Raw genomic sequence first — 17,847 nt, 5'->3', positions numbered from 1 at the left:
CATCCGCAACTACAACAAAAGTATTAAGGTAAACCTAACCATAGCATGAAACATATGGATCCAAATCAGCCCCTTACGAAGCAACGCATAAACTAGGGTTTAAGCTTCTGTCACTCTAGCAACCCATCATTTACTTATTACTTCCCAATGCCTTCCTCTAGGCCCAAATAATGGTGAAGTGTCATGTAGTCGACGTTCACATAACACCACTAGAGGAGAGATAACATACATCTCATCAAAATATCGAACGAATACCAAATTCACATGACTACTAATAGAAAGACTTCTCCCATGTCCTCAGGAACAAAAGTAACTACTCACAAAGCATAAACATGTTCATAATCAGAGGGGTATTAATATGCATATAGGATCTGAACATATGATCATCCACCAATTAAACCAACTAGCATCAACTACAAGGAGTAATTAACACTACTAGCAACCTACTAGCACCAATCCCGGACTTGGAGACAAGAATTGGATACAAGAGATGAACTAGGGTTTTGAGATGAGATGGTGCTGATGAAGATGTTTATGGAGATTGCCCTCTCCCGATGAGAGGAGCGTTGGTGATGACGATGGCGATGATTTCCCCCTCCGGGAGGGAAGTTTCCCCGACAGAACAACTCCGCAAGAGCCCTAGATTGGTTCCGCCAAGGTTCCGCCTCGTGGCGGCGGAGTTTTGTCCGAGAAGATGGCTTATGATTTTTTTTTCATCGAAAGACTCCATATAGCAGAAGATGGCCACCGAAGGGCCACCAGGGGGCCCACGAGGTAGGGGGCGCGCCCGGGGGGGTAGGGCGCGCCCCCACCCTCGTCGGCAGGGTGTGGCCCCCCTGGTGAAGTTCTTGCTCTCAGTATTTTTATATATTTGGAAAACATCTTTCGTGAAGTTTCAGGACTTTTGGAGCTGTGCAGAATAGGTCTCTAATATTTGCTCCTTTTCCAGCCCAGAATCCCAGCTATCGGCATTCTCCCTCTTTATGTAAACCTTGTAAAATAAGAGAGAATAGGCATAAGTATTGGGACATAATGTGTAATAACAGCCCATAATGCAATAAATATCGATATAAAAGCATGATGCAAAATGGACGTATCAGAACCAACACTGCTTCTCGGCATGGATGGGACGGTGCTATCCAATGCTGGATCATCCGCTAGCCGCTGCCGCTGCTGAGACCCCCTGTCCTAGCTAAGTGAGTCGATCTGCTGCTGTCGCCGCTAGAATTTGAGTGCCAAGTCCGCGTGCGCTGATTCTAGGCCTTGAAGGCGTTCTGCTTCCTGCTTCCTCTGCTCCTCCTCCAGCTTCCTCTTCTTCTACTCCTCCATCTTTCTTCTTGTACGGGTTCTGTAGTCGGCGTTCCATTCCGAAAAGCCCTCATACAACAGAGAAACACACTTGCCTCATGTTCTTCCCGGGTGTTCAGGATTTCCCAGGGCGCGCGTAAGCTCGTCGTTCTCTCTGTTGGGCGTGAACACCCCCGTTCAACTATCTTCTATTGCTTGAAGTAACTTATCTTTGGCTCCTTTTAGACTTGCCTTCTTCGAAATCAGGCCTATCTTCGGCTCCAATGCCCCCCATGTGCATAGAACCAAGTTCTGCACCTGGGGCTAGCTCCTAGTAACTGGATCGACCCCTGCATCCAGCATCTCTTGCTCAGACTTATCCCACTTAGGCATTACCACCGCATAGCCACCTGGCCCCAGCCTATGGAACTGCGTCTTTTTTGCCGCATTGGCCTTGTTTTTTCTTGACCGTTCCTTAGATAATTCTGATTCCTTGAATTTCACGAAAGCGGACCAGTGTTCTCTTTGCTTCTCCAGTGTTCCCTTGAATTCTGAAGTCTTCTTTCCTCCTTCGACATAGTTGGCCCATACAGTTTTCTTGTGGGTGTTGAATGCAATTGCCATCTTCCTAAGAGCAGCATCCTTGACTTTCTGCACATCTACATCAGTGAAATGATCTGGTAGGGTGAAATGTTCCATGAGAGATTCCCAAAGCATTTTTTTGCTCTTTCGTCGACCCAAGTAACATCTGGATATTTATTTTTTGGCTCGTTCCATTCTTGAATAGAGATCGGGAGTTGGTCCTTCACAAGAACTCCGCACTGACGAATGAACTTGTTCACAATGTTCTTAGGCGTGATTGGTTCGCCATTAGTTTTGATGGCATCGATGTTGTACTTTACACCGTCCTTCAACTTTTTGCCCGGGCCTCGCTTTGTCCTGCTGTCTGTAGAAGCAGATTTGCTTGATCCGGAGGGCTGAAAGAAGAAAGGTCGATTCGTTAATATATCTTCAAATCAAAAAACATGTGATGATCACCAGATGCCTGCTTATATAAATATACCTCGTCGGTCTTTGTTATTTCAACATCAACATTGTCTACGTCATCATAATCATAGTTCATGACTTCATCAATTTGGTCGTCGACATCGAATATCTTACCATCACCCTCCCCGGTATTGTTCAGATATTTGGAGCCGTCATAATCTTCATTCTGATCATCTGGCCCGCGAGGGCTGCGTATGATCTCGAACATGGTCTCTTCTCCCTCTCTGCCGGTATGTCCGCCATAGCTTTTATTTAACTAATCCAGAAGAAATATAAAACAATTTAGTATTCAAATTACAATGCATGGATGCAATCAATAAGGAAAAACTGAATCATAGTACATAATATGCATCGTCTCGAATAATATATAATCTCGAATACATCGTCTCGAATAATATATAATCTCGAAACATCATCTCTAATAATATATATAATCTCGAATACATCGTCTCGAATATTATATATCGAATACATCACTAGCTAGGTAGCTAATAAAGATCGAATACTACAGAAGAATCTAGGCCACTCGCGGTTCCTAGGGCGCGGGCGGTGGACACCCAAAGAGAAGGAACCATCACAGGATCATATCTCAGTCATATGTCCAAAGAACCTGCCAGGTATTGGAGAAGCTAACGTCTATAGCAGCCATGTAGCGATGGACGTGCTCGTCCTCCTCCCTGACACGGCGACGCACCACCTCTAGCAGGGCCGGCTCCCTCTGCACCGAATGTGGCCCACGCGAACGCCACCAAAGGAGATCAGGGTCGACGACGGGACCCGAGGCCGGGTTCCTCACCAAGCGACGCGCCCCTGCAGGTAGCACCTCCCAGTGCCAGCACGGCGGAGCCCAGTCCAGGACATGGGTCAGCCGGACGTCATCGCGAACAAGTCGACGGCGAGGATGCGGGTCGGACATCGTCGAGAACAAATACTATATGCCCGCAAAAAGTAACATTTTTTAAATGATTGGATTGTGATAACTAAAATTCTATATGCAAATTCTAAATTTTTCTATAACTAAAATTATAAGAAACTAAAAAAACATCGATCTTGGTCTAACAATTTGACATTAATCTAATTCATCTAGCTAAAACTAATTCTGAAATTTCTTACATTTCTATATAATTAGCATTTCTATAACTAAAAAACAGAAAAATTGCTAACATTTCTATAAATATTTCTATAACTAAAAAACATAAAATTTTATAACATTTCTATATAACTAACATTTCTAATATTTCTATAACTAAAAAACAGAAATTTTCTAACATTTCTATAAATAAAAAATAGAAAAATTTCTATAACTAAAAAAGTAAAAAACAATGTGTGTGTGGACATGGCAGCTGGGGCAGGAGCTCACCGGCGAGGCGAGGCAACGGGGACGGCGACGAGCGGCACCGGCGGGGATGGCGACGACGGGGATGGGGACGGGGCGGCGACGACGGGGACGAGGATGGGCCGGGCGGGGACGACAGGGCGCGGCGATGGGGACGACGGGGATGGGGACGGCCGGGGCGGCGATGACGGGGACGGGGATGGGGCGGCGACGGGGGCGTCGACGAGGGGTGGCGATGGGGGCGGCGACGGGGGGCGGCTGGCGACGGGCAGAGGAGAAGAAGCAGATGAGAAACTGAATTTTTTGAAATGTCTTATTATATAGGATGGGCCTTTAGTACCGGTTGGAGCCACCAACCGGTACTAAAGGTCAATTGGCGGGAAGCCCCCCCCCCTTTAGTACCGGGTGGTGGCTCCAACCGGTACTAAAGACCCCCCCCCCCTTAGTACCGGTTGGAGCCATGACCCGGTACTAAAGGGGGTGCGCTGGCGCAGATGCGGTGCGGCAAGTTTAGTCCCACCTCGCTAGCCGAGAGGCGTCCGCACTGGTTTATAAGCCCTAGTGCGGTAGCTCTCTCGAGCTCCTCTCCAAAGCAGGCCTACTAGGCCTACCTGTTCTGTGCTAGCCTGTGGGCCTACTAGGCCCTTGCGGGCCTGCATCCTGGCCCGAAACAGGTTGGTTTTCTAGTCGTATGCAGGCCGCTGTGGCGCAGTAGGCGGGCTTTTTATTTTCTTATTTTTTTGCTTTATTTATTTTTGTTTTATTTATTTTGAAGTTGTTTTTTTTGTTGTATTTAGAGTTTCTTTGTGAATATTTTTGCTTTAGATACAAAAAATTACAAACTTTCTGTTAGTGCCGGTAATTTTCAAATTTGAGTAGTTTAAATTTTGAATTATTTGAAATTTGTGTGAATCACTAGTTTGTGAATAACTTAACTTTGAAAATAGATTTTTCAGTGATTCTTTTTTCTTATTTTTAATATTAGTGTGTTTTATCATTATATTCAATTTGGTAATAAACGACAATTACTTAGATATGTACATATCGCTGGAAAGGAAAAAAGGTCAACAGGCCAGGTTTTACTACAATTACTTGAAATGCGTTTGGATAATATCCTTTTTCGATTGGGTATGGCTTCAACCATTCCTCGGGCCCGGTTTAGGTTATTTCAAAAATGAAATGCCTTTGTAACATATGAGTTTTCGTCCGAAACCCTGATACTTCGAAAGAGATTGTCCATTTTGTACACGAAGTGCATCCAGTTTTTGCCGTAACCCTCTATACTTTTTTGCACATGCTATGTGGGTGAAATTATGATACCATGCCAACTTTCAACCTTTTCCGAGTTCATTTGAAGTGCTTTTCAATTTCAGGGTCATTTAGTTGAAAAAATCAGTAAATGCATGAAAGAATTTGTTTGCACATAAAATTTCTTCGCGTTTCAAATGCTAGCACATATAATTCCTCCCAAATTACTAAACTCGCAAATTAATCACTATATAAAGCATTGCAAGAGCTAATCTAGCAATGAGAGATGAAAGGACAAAGTTGCTAACCTTTGTGATCATTTGAATGGATGGGAGCCTTCAAATCTTGACAAATTTTAGGCAAAATGTGTGATGAGTTCGAGAGGAAAAGGGGAAGAACAGAGAGAAGAGGGAAAAGGGGAAGAACAGAGCGAGCTCGGATGGACGAAGGGTTTATGTAGGATGACCTTTAGTACCGGTTCGTGACACGAACGGTACTAAAGGTGCTGGAGGGGCCCTATACTGACAACATCCTGCCACCATTCTCTTTAGTACCGGTTCGTGGCACGAACCGGTGCTAAAGATTCGCCATGAACCGGTACTAATGGTAGCGGCCCAGCTAGCCGTTGGAACCGGCATTAATGATCACATTAGTGCCGGCTCAATTACAAACCGGTACTAATGTGCTTCACATTAGGCTGTTTTTCTACTAGTGAAGGGAACTCCCGGTGATACCGAATGTGGTTTGCTATTAGTGCAACTCGCTTATCCTATGTGTCTAGCATCTAGTAAATGCTTGGTGAAACCGAGAGCCCCCCCCCCCCCCCCCCCCCCCAAACACTTCACATAAGCCCTCATAAAGATGCTTCATGAAGTTCTTGCAAGGAAGTCCACGTAATACCAAACATGACTTGTCATCAACACATCTCTGGCGGTATATAACCTGCAATAGCCGCTAAATGCTTGGTCACACCGAGAATTCCCCCAAGCACTTCACATAATACCTTAGAGAGATGCTCCGTAAAGTGCTTGAAGGGAACTCCCGGTAATACCAAACTTGGTTTGCCATTATATTAGTACATCTCTGTTATGGTACGTGGCCCGTATATATGTTTACTAAATGCTTGGTGACATCAAGAGTTCCCCAAACACTTCAGAAATGCCTTACAAAAGATGTTTCCTGAAGTGCTTGAAGGGAACTCCCGACGAGGCCAAACTCGATGAACTCTCACCTACCCATAATCGTGTATATGGATTTCATACATGGACCTACCACTATAATTAAAACACAAGCCCTCTCAAACCTATTGAAACTGCTGGTTGTCATCCAGAGTTCTCCCAAATACTTCACTATGCATAGCTGCCAAGCTCACTGCGCACACTTACAAAAGTGTCAATGCACCAAGACATAGTTAAGCTAGCTACTGAAGTGATTTGAGGAGAACTCCAGTTGACAACCAACCAAACTTGCTATGACTCTGCTCATCTCCCGTGGACCACACCTCACCTGTCTAATCTACCCTGCTGATGATGGGCACATAGCCGGCTGCTATTTATAAGTCTACACGAAAGACTAAAGATTTCCAGTAGCAAGCTTGTTGCTTCCCGTGGACTGTGGTGTGCAAATGCTTGCAAGGTCTTGGAGCCGGGTAGATGAACCTAGCAATGCACCTAGCCATGAAGCGGCCTAGGTTAGAAGCTAGAGTGAAGGGAATATCATGTGACGTGTCTATTTTGGGAGGCGCAACTCAGGTAGATTTGCAGCTCCGAATCGTAGAAAAGCTCATGGAGCAAAGGTGTGTGCCCAGCCTGCAAATTCGTTATCTCTCGCAGCTAGCTAGAGATCATCGCTCGGTTTCTGTCCACGAACATTTCCATCAGCGCATGCAAAGGGAGTGTTGCAGCCTGCAGGGATCACGCCATAATCACCATCATCTCACCATGCAACTGGTGCAAAGCTCGGGCCACTTGCAGGATAGGACAGGGGCCAGACACACGAGCTGCGATCCGGGGCAATCTTTGCTAATAATTCGCCGCAGGAAAGCGCTCCATAGTATAGATCGCATGGGTGGACGTATTGGTTGGTTGCTGTAGTGCTGTTGGTGCGGTATCTTTGATAAAGTGAGCAGGAACTTAGGTGAAGAACCATAAAGTGATCAGGAACTTAGGTACACAAAGACAAAATGTTTTCCGCGTCCTGATACATGCTGAAGATTTCACACTGTTAATGGCTTGCACCGACCGGTGCAGCGGGAGGACACGGCCCTACTAATCTTCAGTACTACAGTATTTATGTACTCCTACTCATCTCCTATACTTTTCACAGGCCGTGGCTTCTGCCATCAGGCTGGTTAATCCATGTTGAGATCAAAGATTCAAACAGGACCGGAGAGTGCTGAGTTGGTCTCGTATTACTGATATATCATATATGAACTGAGCGTGAGATCACCATCACACATAAACAAACTAGTGTTTCACTTGTCGTTTGCAGCACGCGTTCATCATCAGTGTTCTTTAATTAAAGGCCAGCTATTACATAGACAAATGATGCTGCTAAAGACACATTTGGTAATCATAATGCCAGGGCATATAGACCTAATCTGGCATTTTCCAATACAAAATCTGTCTAAATCCAATGGCTAGCTAGCTAGTTGTCCCATTATGCGTGACTGTACGGACATGCGGCATAAAGGGAGAATAAGAAAAGCAGAGACGCCGATGGGGCAACACGCCCTGTGCCACCACAGTGCTGCAACAGAGAAAAAAGCTACAGGAAGGCGTCCAGGTTCAGTGCACCCAATCCGTGTCACTGCAGAAGATCGATACTGTCGTTCAAAGTTCAGAAACCCGGCCAGACGACGAGTTTCGAGCGGGTCAAATTGGAGCGGCTGAGCCCCCCCAAGAGATGCTCGCAGTATAAGTACCTTTGGTGAAGCAGCACTCCCAGAGGCGAGATGACGTTCTTCTTCCTCGTGCCGTAGGAGGAGGAGGAGGAGGCCGTCGTCTCCCATGGAGTTCCCCTCATTCATCACTTCTTGGTTCGTATCCGTTGTTGTTCGTTCAGGTTCAGGTAGGGAGGAGGGTTTTGCTGTTGTTCGTGGATAGGGGAGATGGAGATTGGAGATGCATCTCCTTTTCTCGTCTTGCTGCGTGTTGTTGCATCTTGATTGTATGTTTCTTGTATCCAATCCATTCCAGGCAAATAAATCTTTGATGAGCAGAGAAACTGCTTGATCATGTTTCTTGTCTCTTTCGCTTGCTTGTGTTTCTTTCGTTCACTTGTCTGATTGTGGCCTTCGGAAATGCAAATGTGTGTGCGTGAGTGTGTTTCTGCTGCCCATTGGCAGCTGAAAAAGTTTCCAGTGCTGCAATGGTTTATGATCTAAGATATTCTGACGCCATCAACGCCGTTGTGAGAGGGTGCACTGGCCCAGTGTTCCTGAATTTTACCATGTCTTCGGTTGTGTGTATCTATCCGCCTCTGGTAGAAGGTAGGGGCCATGAAAATGAATGTCTGCATTCTTTCACCAGTCCGGCCAATGAGAACACTTTCAGCTCCCTATCTTGAAAACTAGCCCTCAGATACAACAATATGCATCAACTTTGGACATTTAAGGCAATAACATGTACAGGTCTGTACCCTGAACAAGTAAGCTAAAATGCAATGATCACTCAAAAGATATTTCCTGCAAAATTATGCAATATGACAAAAAGAGGATTGCATCTTCTAGTAGTATGACAGTACGAATATCTCAGTTAGAAAGCACAAAATGCTACTACTACGTACATAGTAGTGGTACATTAATGAGACGGCAATAAAATTATAGAAGTGATTTTACCATTGCCATCGCCGGGTTATGATGATTATGGCTGAACAACGCATATGATTGTTTGTCATATTAAGTGCATAATCACACCCAAACGGCTATGTAAACCATAAAAAATCTACAAGTTGATTTAAGTGGCAAGCCGTCAAATGTCAATCATATGTTGCTGTGTTTTCAGACTACCGAGTTTGAATACAATGGAATGTAATGTCAAAAACACAAGTGTGGACCTTACAAAACATGTGTCTTATTTTTACCAAATATTTTTACTAGTACCCAGTTGATCTATGTAGCGGAATAAAACCAACTGGACAGACCAATATGCTAGTTCCACTTAACATTACAGTGCCACTGTTAATTTGTTCTATAATCCCGCTCCAAACTAAAGTGTTTAGGATTGGAGCGTTGTGGGAGCTTCCCCACTGCGTTCGGCTTCCTCCTCTGGCGGCAATACTGAATGGGAGTGGCAATGTGGGGGAGCTCCTATCTATCGCTAAATGCGAATGATTGTCCGGGTCTCCCACTAGGGGCGCTGTATTAGGCCGGCGGGCTAGTTAGGCTTGTGCCACAACCTGTAGCACTATCCGGTTTAATTTTTTTGTCTTTTCCTTCTGATTTTTTTAGGTTTTTTAACATAAAAAAATAGATGAACATTTTTGGGAAAAAGCGTGTGAACATTTTTTTTAAATGCATGAACTTTTGATAAAATTGAACTGTTTTTGAAATCTACGAACACTTCTATAAAATGTGGAGATGTTTAAACATACGTGATTTTTTAAACTTTTGTGAACATTTTTAAGACTTTTTTGAATATGTTATAAAGGGTTGAACATTTAATAAAAAAATCCAATTTCAGATTTGTTTAACTATGAACTTTTTTAAGTAAAAGATTAAAACCTAAACAAGGAAAGAAAAAAGGAAACCGTATAAATACCGACAGAGAAAACAACAAAAATGGAAGAAGAACAAAAAAGCAGACACAAACCTTCTAGAACCTTTCTAAACTGAAAAAACTATACCCAGAACCTTCCCAAAACTGTGAATAGTAACACTAATTGGGCTGGCCTAACTTTCCTTTGTGTGATTGCCCGACATCTCGTCTCAATGAGCGACAAACAAGAATTACCGGCAACACATCCAAGCAGCCCACGTGATTGCATAGACATATTTATGTTTTTTTTTTGGGAAACTAGGGATTTTATTCATTGATCAGAACATTCGGAATACAAATAATGTTTGGAGGGATCCCTAGCCACATATGGCGACCTTCCGGAAGCGACGAAGCTGCCTTGGACAAGGCATGGGCTTCAAAATTCGCCTCCCTAACCTCAAAACGAAAAGTAACTTTAACAAATTCCTTTACTCTATCTCTAATCTCATCTAGAATCATGGAATAAGGTGAATGCGCACCCTGGTTGATATCCGAGACAACCTGCATACAATCTGAAGCTATTATCACATGTGTTATGTTGAGATCCTTTGCTAGGGAGAGGGCTTCATTGCATGCACAAGCTTCCAGATTTGGTGCATCAACTAGTCCTTCAAAAATCGTCGCCGAGGCTCCCAGATACTTGCCATCCTTATCTCGACAAACTGCTGCAGCAGCGCCCATGCGTCCATTGCGTGACAATCCTCCATCAACATTTATCTTCGCCGAGTGTTCACCTGGAGCGATCCTGAAAATAGAACCAGGCCCATCTGAAGCCCATCTTAGTTCCGAACCATGAATTAATTAATAGAACAAATCAAGCTAAAAAACATTGAGAAAAAAGGTGCCCCGTCCCCTAATACAATCTAGAATATATTGCCAAATATATTACAAATCTATGAAATTGAGCAGTGCGACGAAAAGGCGCGCGGCCCTTTGTAACAACACACAGGGCAAATATATTCCAAATTAGTTGAAGTTATAGGTTTATCCTACATCAAACTTCTTTAACTTTGATCAAGTCTATACAAATGTATACTAATCAGTCGCTTCTTGTCATGCCAGAGAAGGTCGGGGATCACTGGAGAGGAGCTAGGGGGATCAGAGCCGGCCGAGAGTGGAGTGGAGTGGGAAGTGGCTAGGGTTTCATCCTGATGTAGATAGGGAGGGGTATTTGTGGAGTCGGCGTCGAGATTGTGGTTGGACACGACAGTGGGCGAACTTCATGACTTGGTTAGGTCCTATAATCCAGCAGTTTTTTAGTGAGATAAAGAAGAAAGTCAGGGCTATCGAGGAGATTAAGTGGAGTCTTCGTTTCTGACAAAGTGTGGTAGTGGACTGTGATGGAAAAAGTGAAGGACTTGCGTTATGGTGGAGGGATAATTTGCAGGTGTTTGTTATGCCTTCGTGCCAATATTTTCTTGATGCGGCGATTACCGTGGATGGCAAAACCTTTAGGTTGACTGGAACCTATGGGGAGCCTAAGATGGAGCTGAGAAAGAAAACATGGGACGCTATTCACTATCTAAAATCTCAAGATGACTTAATTACATTGGCTATGTGCAGGCAATTTCAATGAGCTATTATTCCAATCCGAACAGCTAGGCGGCAAACCACGTAGTCTTGCACATATGAAGGGCTTCCAAGAATGCTTGGACCATAGCGGCCTAGAAGACCTAGGATTCTTTGGCTACCCGTATACATGGGATAGCAAAAGGGATGCTGGTAAAAACATTCAAGTCAGGCTGGACAAAGGCACTTGCATCTTGGATTTCTTGTCGTTATTCTGAGCAACGACGATGGAGCATGTATTAACTGAGGAGTCAGGCCATGTGGCCCTCCTGACCAGGTCTCTTGAATCACCGGATAACAACATGCAAGGGAGAGGAAAGGTTTTAGATACATGAAGATGTGGACCCAATACAGGCAGTATCACTCCATGGTGCGCGACCCATTGAACGAAGTGAGCACTGGAGGTCCGACACTTCGAAGCCCAACTGCATGAGATATATGCCAAAGAGGAGTTGATGTACATGTAGTGTTCGCGGGTGGATTGGCTGAAAGCCGAGGATACATACACATACTATTTTTCAGAACTGTGCATCAAATAGGAAAAGGAAAAATAACGTTAAGGTGCTGCTCAAATCGAACAGACCCACTGCATTGTAGATGAGGAGATGAGGGCTTTAGCTGCTGATTTCTATGAGCACCTATTTGCGTTGGATGGGTCGGCAGAGGCGGAGCAGCTCCTAAGCATATTGAGTGCTATCTCACGAAGGATATGGAGGTGAAGTTGTGTGTGATCTTCTCTAGCGAGGAGATCGAGCATGCACTTTTTCGGATGGGGCCAACAAAGGCCCCAAGGCCGAACGGCATGCCGGCTTTATTTTACCAATGCCACATGGGGTTGGTAAAGGACGGTGTGTGTTATGGGGTTCAAGATTTTTTGCATGGGGTAAATTTACCAAGTTCTTTGAGTGACACTGTTCTTGTGATGATCCCCAGAGTAAACTCACCGGAGCTTCTTACTCAGTTTCGTCTTTGTAATGTACTATACCAAATAGCGGCGGAAGTGTTGGTGAACAGGTTAAAGGTGGTGCTACCAATTCTGATCTCAGAGGAACAAAATGCTTTCCTGCCTGGTAGGCTAACAACTGACAATGTCCTTGTAGCGTACGAATGTGTACATGCAATTGGAACAAGGAAAAGGAAAAAACCACTCTACACCACAAAGTTGGATATGATGAAGGCATACGATAAGGTGGAGTGGATTTTCCTGGAGCGAATGGTGAATAAGTTTGGCTTCTCAGGCAGGTGGATAGCAATGGTTATGAGGTGTATCACAACTGGAACTTTCACTGTCAAACTGAATGGGGGATGATTGAGAAGTTTTACTCCTTCGAGGGGGCTTCAATAGGGGGACCGACTTTCGCCATATTTATTTCTGCACTATGTAGAGGGGTTCTCTTCTTTACTAAAAAAATACACATAGAGAGAATGAGCTGAAGGGTGTTTCCTTTGAGAGCACTTGCCCTAATGTTACTCACCTTCTTTTTGCTGATGACAATGTTGTGTTTTTGAGGCATAACAAAGTAATTTTATAGTGCTAAAAACATCCATAATGTGTATGAAGCGGCCTCATGCCAGAATGTAAATCTCAACAAGTCATCTATATTTTCTAGTAAAGGAAGTCTGGTTGAGGGAAAAGATGAATTGAAAGGAATTCTAGGCAATGATTCGAAACCTTTGAGTGAATGTTATCTTGGCCTGCCAACTGTGATAGATAGATCCAAAGATGGGACTTTCAAGAATGTGAAAGAATCATCAAAAGGTAAAGTCATGGGATAGAAGGTCCAAGGGCAATCAAAGGCAGCTAGAGAGGTGCTTGTCAAATTCTCCCTCCAGTCTACACCAACTTACACTATGAGCTATTTTCAATCCCCAAAGAAAACGTGCCGGAACGTAACCTCAATCTCTTCTAACTTTTGTTGAGGTGCAGCCAATGATGATAGGAATGTACACTGGATTGCATGGGATAAGGTGTGCGCTACAAAGCGGGAAGCCGTGATGGGTTTATGAAATTTTGAGGTATTTAATCAAGCTTTGCTAGATAAACAAGCGTGGGGGATCCTCTAGGTCCGAATTTCCATGTGTGCAAGAGTTTTGAAGGACACATATTTTTAGAGAGGGAAGCATCATGAATGCATCATGCCCAACCAATGCTTCTTTCACTTTCTGAAGTATTCTACAAGTTATAGACCACCTTCGAGAAGGTGTATTTGTGGAGGATTAGAGATGGTAGTAGGATCAATATCCATCATGATAACCGGATACTAGAGAGAGGCAGCGTAAAGCCACTGGGCAAGGATTATGTGCATGGCATCACAAGGGTTTGTGATTTACTGAATGATCATGGCACCAATTGGGTAGAACCAAGGTGGCACAAATGTTTTGGGATGATGACACTAATGACATATTGCAAACCGAACAACGAAAACTACCTTGCTTGGAAATTCACAAAAAGTGGCAAGTTCCTTGTTAGACACGCACACCATTTAGGAATGGCTATGAAAGGTGCCTGAGCAGCCAGACCCCTTCTCGACGGGCTAAAACACAAAGGGTGGTTAGCTCTTTGGGACACTTGTGCGCCGGGCAAAGCGAAAATCCACACGTGGAGACTCATGTGGAATAAACTTGCTCTAGGAGCCGAACTCCACAAAAGGAAGATCAAGCCCGGGGTATTTTGTGTTGCATGTGGCAAAGAGGAAGATATGTTGCGTAGATTCTGGTTGTGTCCACATTTGTCGTGCTTCTAGAAGTTGATGCGCTCAGAGATGGGAGTACCGTTGGCGATCCCGCCGGCGTCGGTGTGCTCCCAAAGTGCAGCTCCCGCCGACGGAGGGGTGGCTCAAAGCTAACGACGATGGCGTCACGTCCAAGATGGGAAAGAAGAGTGGCGCGGGAGTGGTGATGCGCGATCACGACAACACGTTCTGGGCTGCTGTGTGCCACTACTTCCCAACTATTTCTGGAGAGCGGTGCAATTCGCTGTTGAGATGGGTGTCATGAAGATTATTTGTGGAGCTTGATAGCAAAAGTGTGGCAAGCATGATCAACGACTCAACCAAAAACCTCTCGGCAGTTAGGCCAGTTATTGAAGATTAAAAGAAATGCTCAAGTCTTTTGAGAATCACAAGATCAAATGGGCGAGGACCGCGGAGATCAATAAATGGAGTAGCGCATATCATGGCGCGAGAGGGTGTTAGCAATGATGAGTCATGTAAGGTTTGGCTTCATGTGCCGGCGGGCTGTATTTTGCATGCGATTGCGTCGGAAATTCCGGAATGAACAGAACAATTTTACCCCCCAAAAAAAGACACAAAGGCAAGGTCTCATGTGAAACAATCACAGCCAAACCGATGACGAAAATGATGCAAAATTCGAAAAATCAATCAGGAGCGTCTCCTCGGAAACCGAAACCCCGCTCACTCTCTCCTCTCCGCTCCGCTCCCCATTTCGTGCACTTCTCCGGCCGCCTCAAATCAGAAGCCCTAAACCTAGCCGGAGACCCGAGGGGGAGCCCTCCTCCTCCTCCTCCCCCCTCCAGCTATTGCTGCTCCGCCATGAACAACTTCCACGTCTACGAGGCCATTGGCCGCGGCAAGCACTCGGTGACCCTCCGCCCCCGCCTCCTCCATTCCGGCCGGTTTCGCCCCCTACCCCGGCCTCGGATCCGCCCCTATTGGGCCGGGGCTGATTCGTATGCAAGGGATCTCTGATTGTTTCAGTTTTTTTTGGGGTGGGGTTGTGGTGCGGAAGATGGTGTACAAGGGGCGGAAGAAGAAAGCCATCGAGTACTTCGCCGTCAAGAGCGTCGACAAGTCGCAGCGCTCCAAGCTCCTCAACGAGGTGAGCCAGCCCCTCTCTCCCCGCGTCGATTTTGATTTCTGCTTAGTTTTTGCTTGAGAATGATGCAGTATGAAGGGGAAACTTAACTGCCCCAGGCTAAATGTAACCTGTGACTAAGATAATGATAAGCTTGATGTGCTAAGGGCATCTCCAGCCGTTCGGCCCCCCAGGACGCCTAAATAGAGCGGCCTGGGGGCGTGCCGGCGCTAGTTCGGCCCCTGGGGGCGACCTAGCACCCAGTCACGCCCCCACGCGCCGGCCCCAGGATGCAGGAAATTTAAACTTGGTCGTTCCCGCTCACACAAGACGCCGCAAATCCGGCGATCGGACGTAGTCTGGCGTTACAAAAAACAGAGTTCGTGTGCGCAATGATTCACTCGGCGGGGTCGGCTCCAGGCGTTGGCGGAGTCGGCGTGCGCGGGCTCGGCGGTGTCGGAGCTGCTTCGGTGCTGGGCTGTGTCGGCGCGGCTTCGGCACTGCTGGGCGGCGACGTAGAGGCGTCGTTTGGGATTGGCGTCCGGGTAGTCGTGGGCGTCGTCGGCGTCGTCGGCGTTGCCGTCGGCAGCTTGTTCAGGATGAGGCCGCGCTGCACCAGGTACCACGCCTTGAGCTTCTCGTCGTTGCTCTGGAGCATGTCCGCCCCGCTCATCAGAAAAGCCATGTCGGTGTTCCTCTTCTTCGCGGCGACGTTCATCCGGAGCAGGTCGAGTTTGATGGCGTTGTTCTTCATCAGCGACGACCACCGCGCCTCGGTCTTCTCTTCGCGCAGGACGGCCCGGGCCTGCGCGTCGGCGAGGCAATGCTCGATGGACTCCTGCACTCGCGCGGTTGCCGCGTCGGCGTTTTCCCCCTTCTTCGCCAACTTGTGGCCGTCCGGCCGCCCCTCTGATGCACCCGGAGTCGGCGCGTCCGGCTTGTATGTCTCCTTGGCCTTGTCGAGGGCACGCCGGACTTCCGCCCACTTCTCGCACTTGTCAATGCGCTTGTAGACGTGGAGGTGCTTGAAGTCGGCGTCTTGGTTGTCGCCCCGATACATGGCGAACATACGCAGCAGCTGATCCTCAACGCTGGCGCCGCTCTCCGGGCGAGCCGCGACCTCCTTGACGATTTCATGCCATTTGTTGCACGCCAACTGGACACGGCCCCAATGGTTCGCCATCACCTTGGAGCCGCGCTGCATGTAGACACCTTTGAAGTAGGGGTCGACGAGCTTCCGTTCGTCGAACTCGGCCTTGATGCGGTCCCAGTACGTCTCCAGCCGGTGGTCGGGTGGAGGCAGACGACTTTCCATGCTTCGGCGAGGCATTCCTCCTCCTTGGACGTCCACTTGATGCGCGGTTCGCCTGACCAGGCCGCCCGCTTCTTCTTCTTCTAGCGCCCCTTCGCCGGAACAGGAGCCGGCTCGTCGTCGTCCTCCTCCTCCTCCTCCTCCTCCTCCTCGGGTTCCTGTGTGTCCTCACCGTAGACGTAGCCGAACTCGGCCTCCATGTCGCCGCTGAGATCCACTACCTCGTCCTGGGTGGCGAACCCGGGAGAGGCGGCGGCCGAGGTCGATCCTGTCGCGATGATGTCGTCCATGTCGGCTCCCGTGTCGTCGGCGTCGCCGAGGTGCGAGAAGGGTAGAGGTCCACGGTAGAGATGGGGCGTCGGCGTGGACGCGTAGGAGGCGGGCGGCGAGTAGTTGTATGGAGGGTACTGCACGCCGACGAAGGCGGGCGAGGGCGTGCGCGTAGCGGGGTGACCATGAGGGAAGGTCACGTTCGGGTTGAACCCACCGTGCGCGTCGCCGTCGGCGTAGCCGGGCGACGATGAACCCCATGGAGATCCGGCGCCTTGCTGTCCCCAGGGCGCGTACTGGGCGTGGCTGACAACGGGTGGATTCATCCCCGCCTGGTCGACCGATGAGGAAGACGCCGCCAAGCGCGCCGCGTTGTCGCGGGCCTTCTTGGCGATGGCCCTGTTCCGCCTGTCGGCGGTGACTGCTTCGCGCCGCTGAACTTCCACCCTCCACTCGGCGTTCGACATGCCCGGCGGCTTCGATGGCGGCGCCCTCGGCTTCCTCTGCTTCGGCTGGACCACGGCGCCAATCGCGTTTGCCGCCGCGCGCGGCATGGTGTACTTCTTCGGCGGCATGGCGGTGACTGGAAGGCGAGCGGGAGGGGGTTTGGCGGGAGGAAGGGGGAGAATGGCGGGAGGAAGGCGAGCAAGCGGGAGAGATGCGAGGGAAAAGCGTCAACAAACAGCGGGAAAAGGCCCTCGGGTCGCCTCCATGGCGGGCCCACGCACCTTTTTCGCTTGCGCCGGCTCCCCAAGCGCCCCCCAGGGCGCCGGGTTCGGCCTGGGTCCGCCGGCACCAGTTTTGGCCCGAGCCGGCGAAAAACGGCCTTCTGGGGGCACGACTGGGGCCTTTTTTTGGCGCTGGCGCGACAAAATCACCTGGGGAGGCCCTGTTGGGGGCGCGGCTGGAGATGCCCTAAATGCCGTGCTGTTTTTCTCCTGTCACAAAGCATCACGAATTATTAGTTTTTCATAAGCGCTGGGAAAACATCAACTTCCTAATAATTTTGCAGAGTTTTTTTCATACCCTATTATAGAAGAGATGTGCCCATGAGGATAAGTTACAACCTGCGCTCACTAATGATTGTTGTTGACTTACTATTGGCAAATGCTGCTCTTTCTTCGGGTTTGTACTTAGTTTTTGCTATTGTCGCTTCTAAGGACTTGTTTTTCTTTTGGATGTGCCTTTGTCTCTGAGCAACTGCCCGA

General features: G+C 47.6%; 1 pseudogene; it reads left to right on the top strand.

The window, feature by feature from the left end:
- The window catches only part of LOC123191864 (serine/threonine-protein kinase RUNKEL-like), a 142,574-nt pseudogene that overhangs the window by 117,000 nt on the left and 7,727 nt on the right, over window positions 1-17,847 (top strand).

The sequence above is a fragment of the Triticum aestivum genome, chromosome 2A (genome assembly GCF_018294505.1).
Source record: "Triticum aestivum cultivar Chinese Spring chromosome 2A, IWGSC CS RefSeq v2.1, whole genome shotgun sequence".
Taxonomy (NCBI): Eukaryota; Viridiplantae; Streptophyta; class Magnoliopsida; order Poales; family Poaceae; genus Triticum; species Triticum aestivum.
The sequence above is the reverse complement of the archived record's forward strand: the minus strand, read 5'-3'. Positions and strand labels throughout refer to the sequence as shown.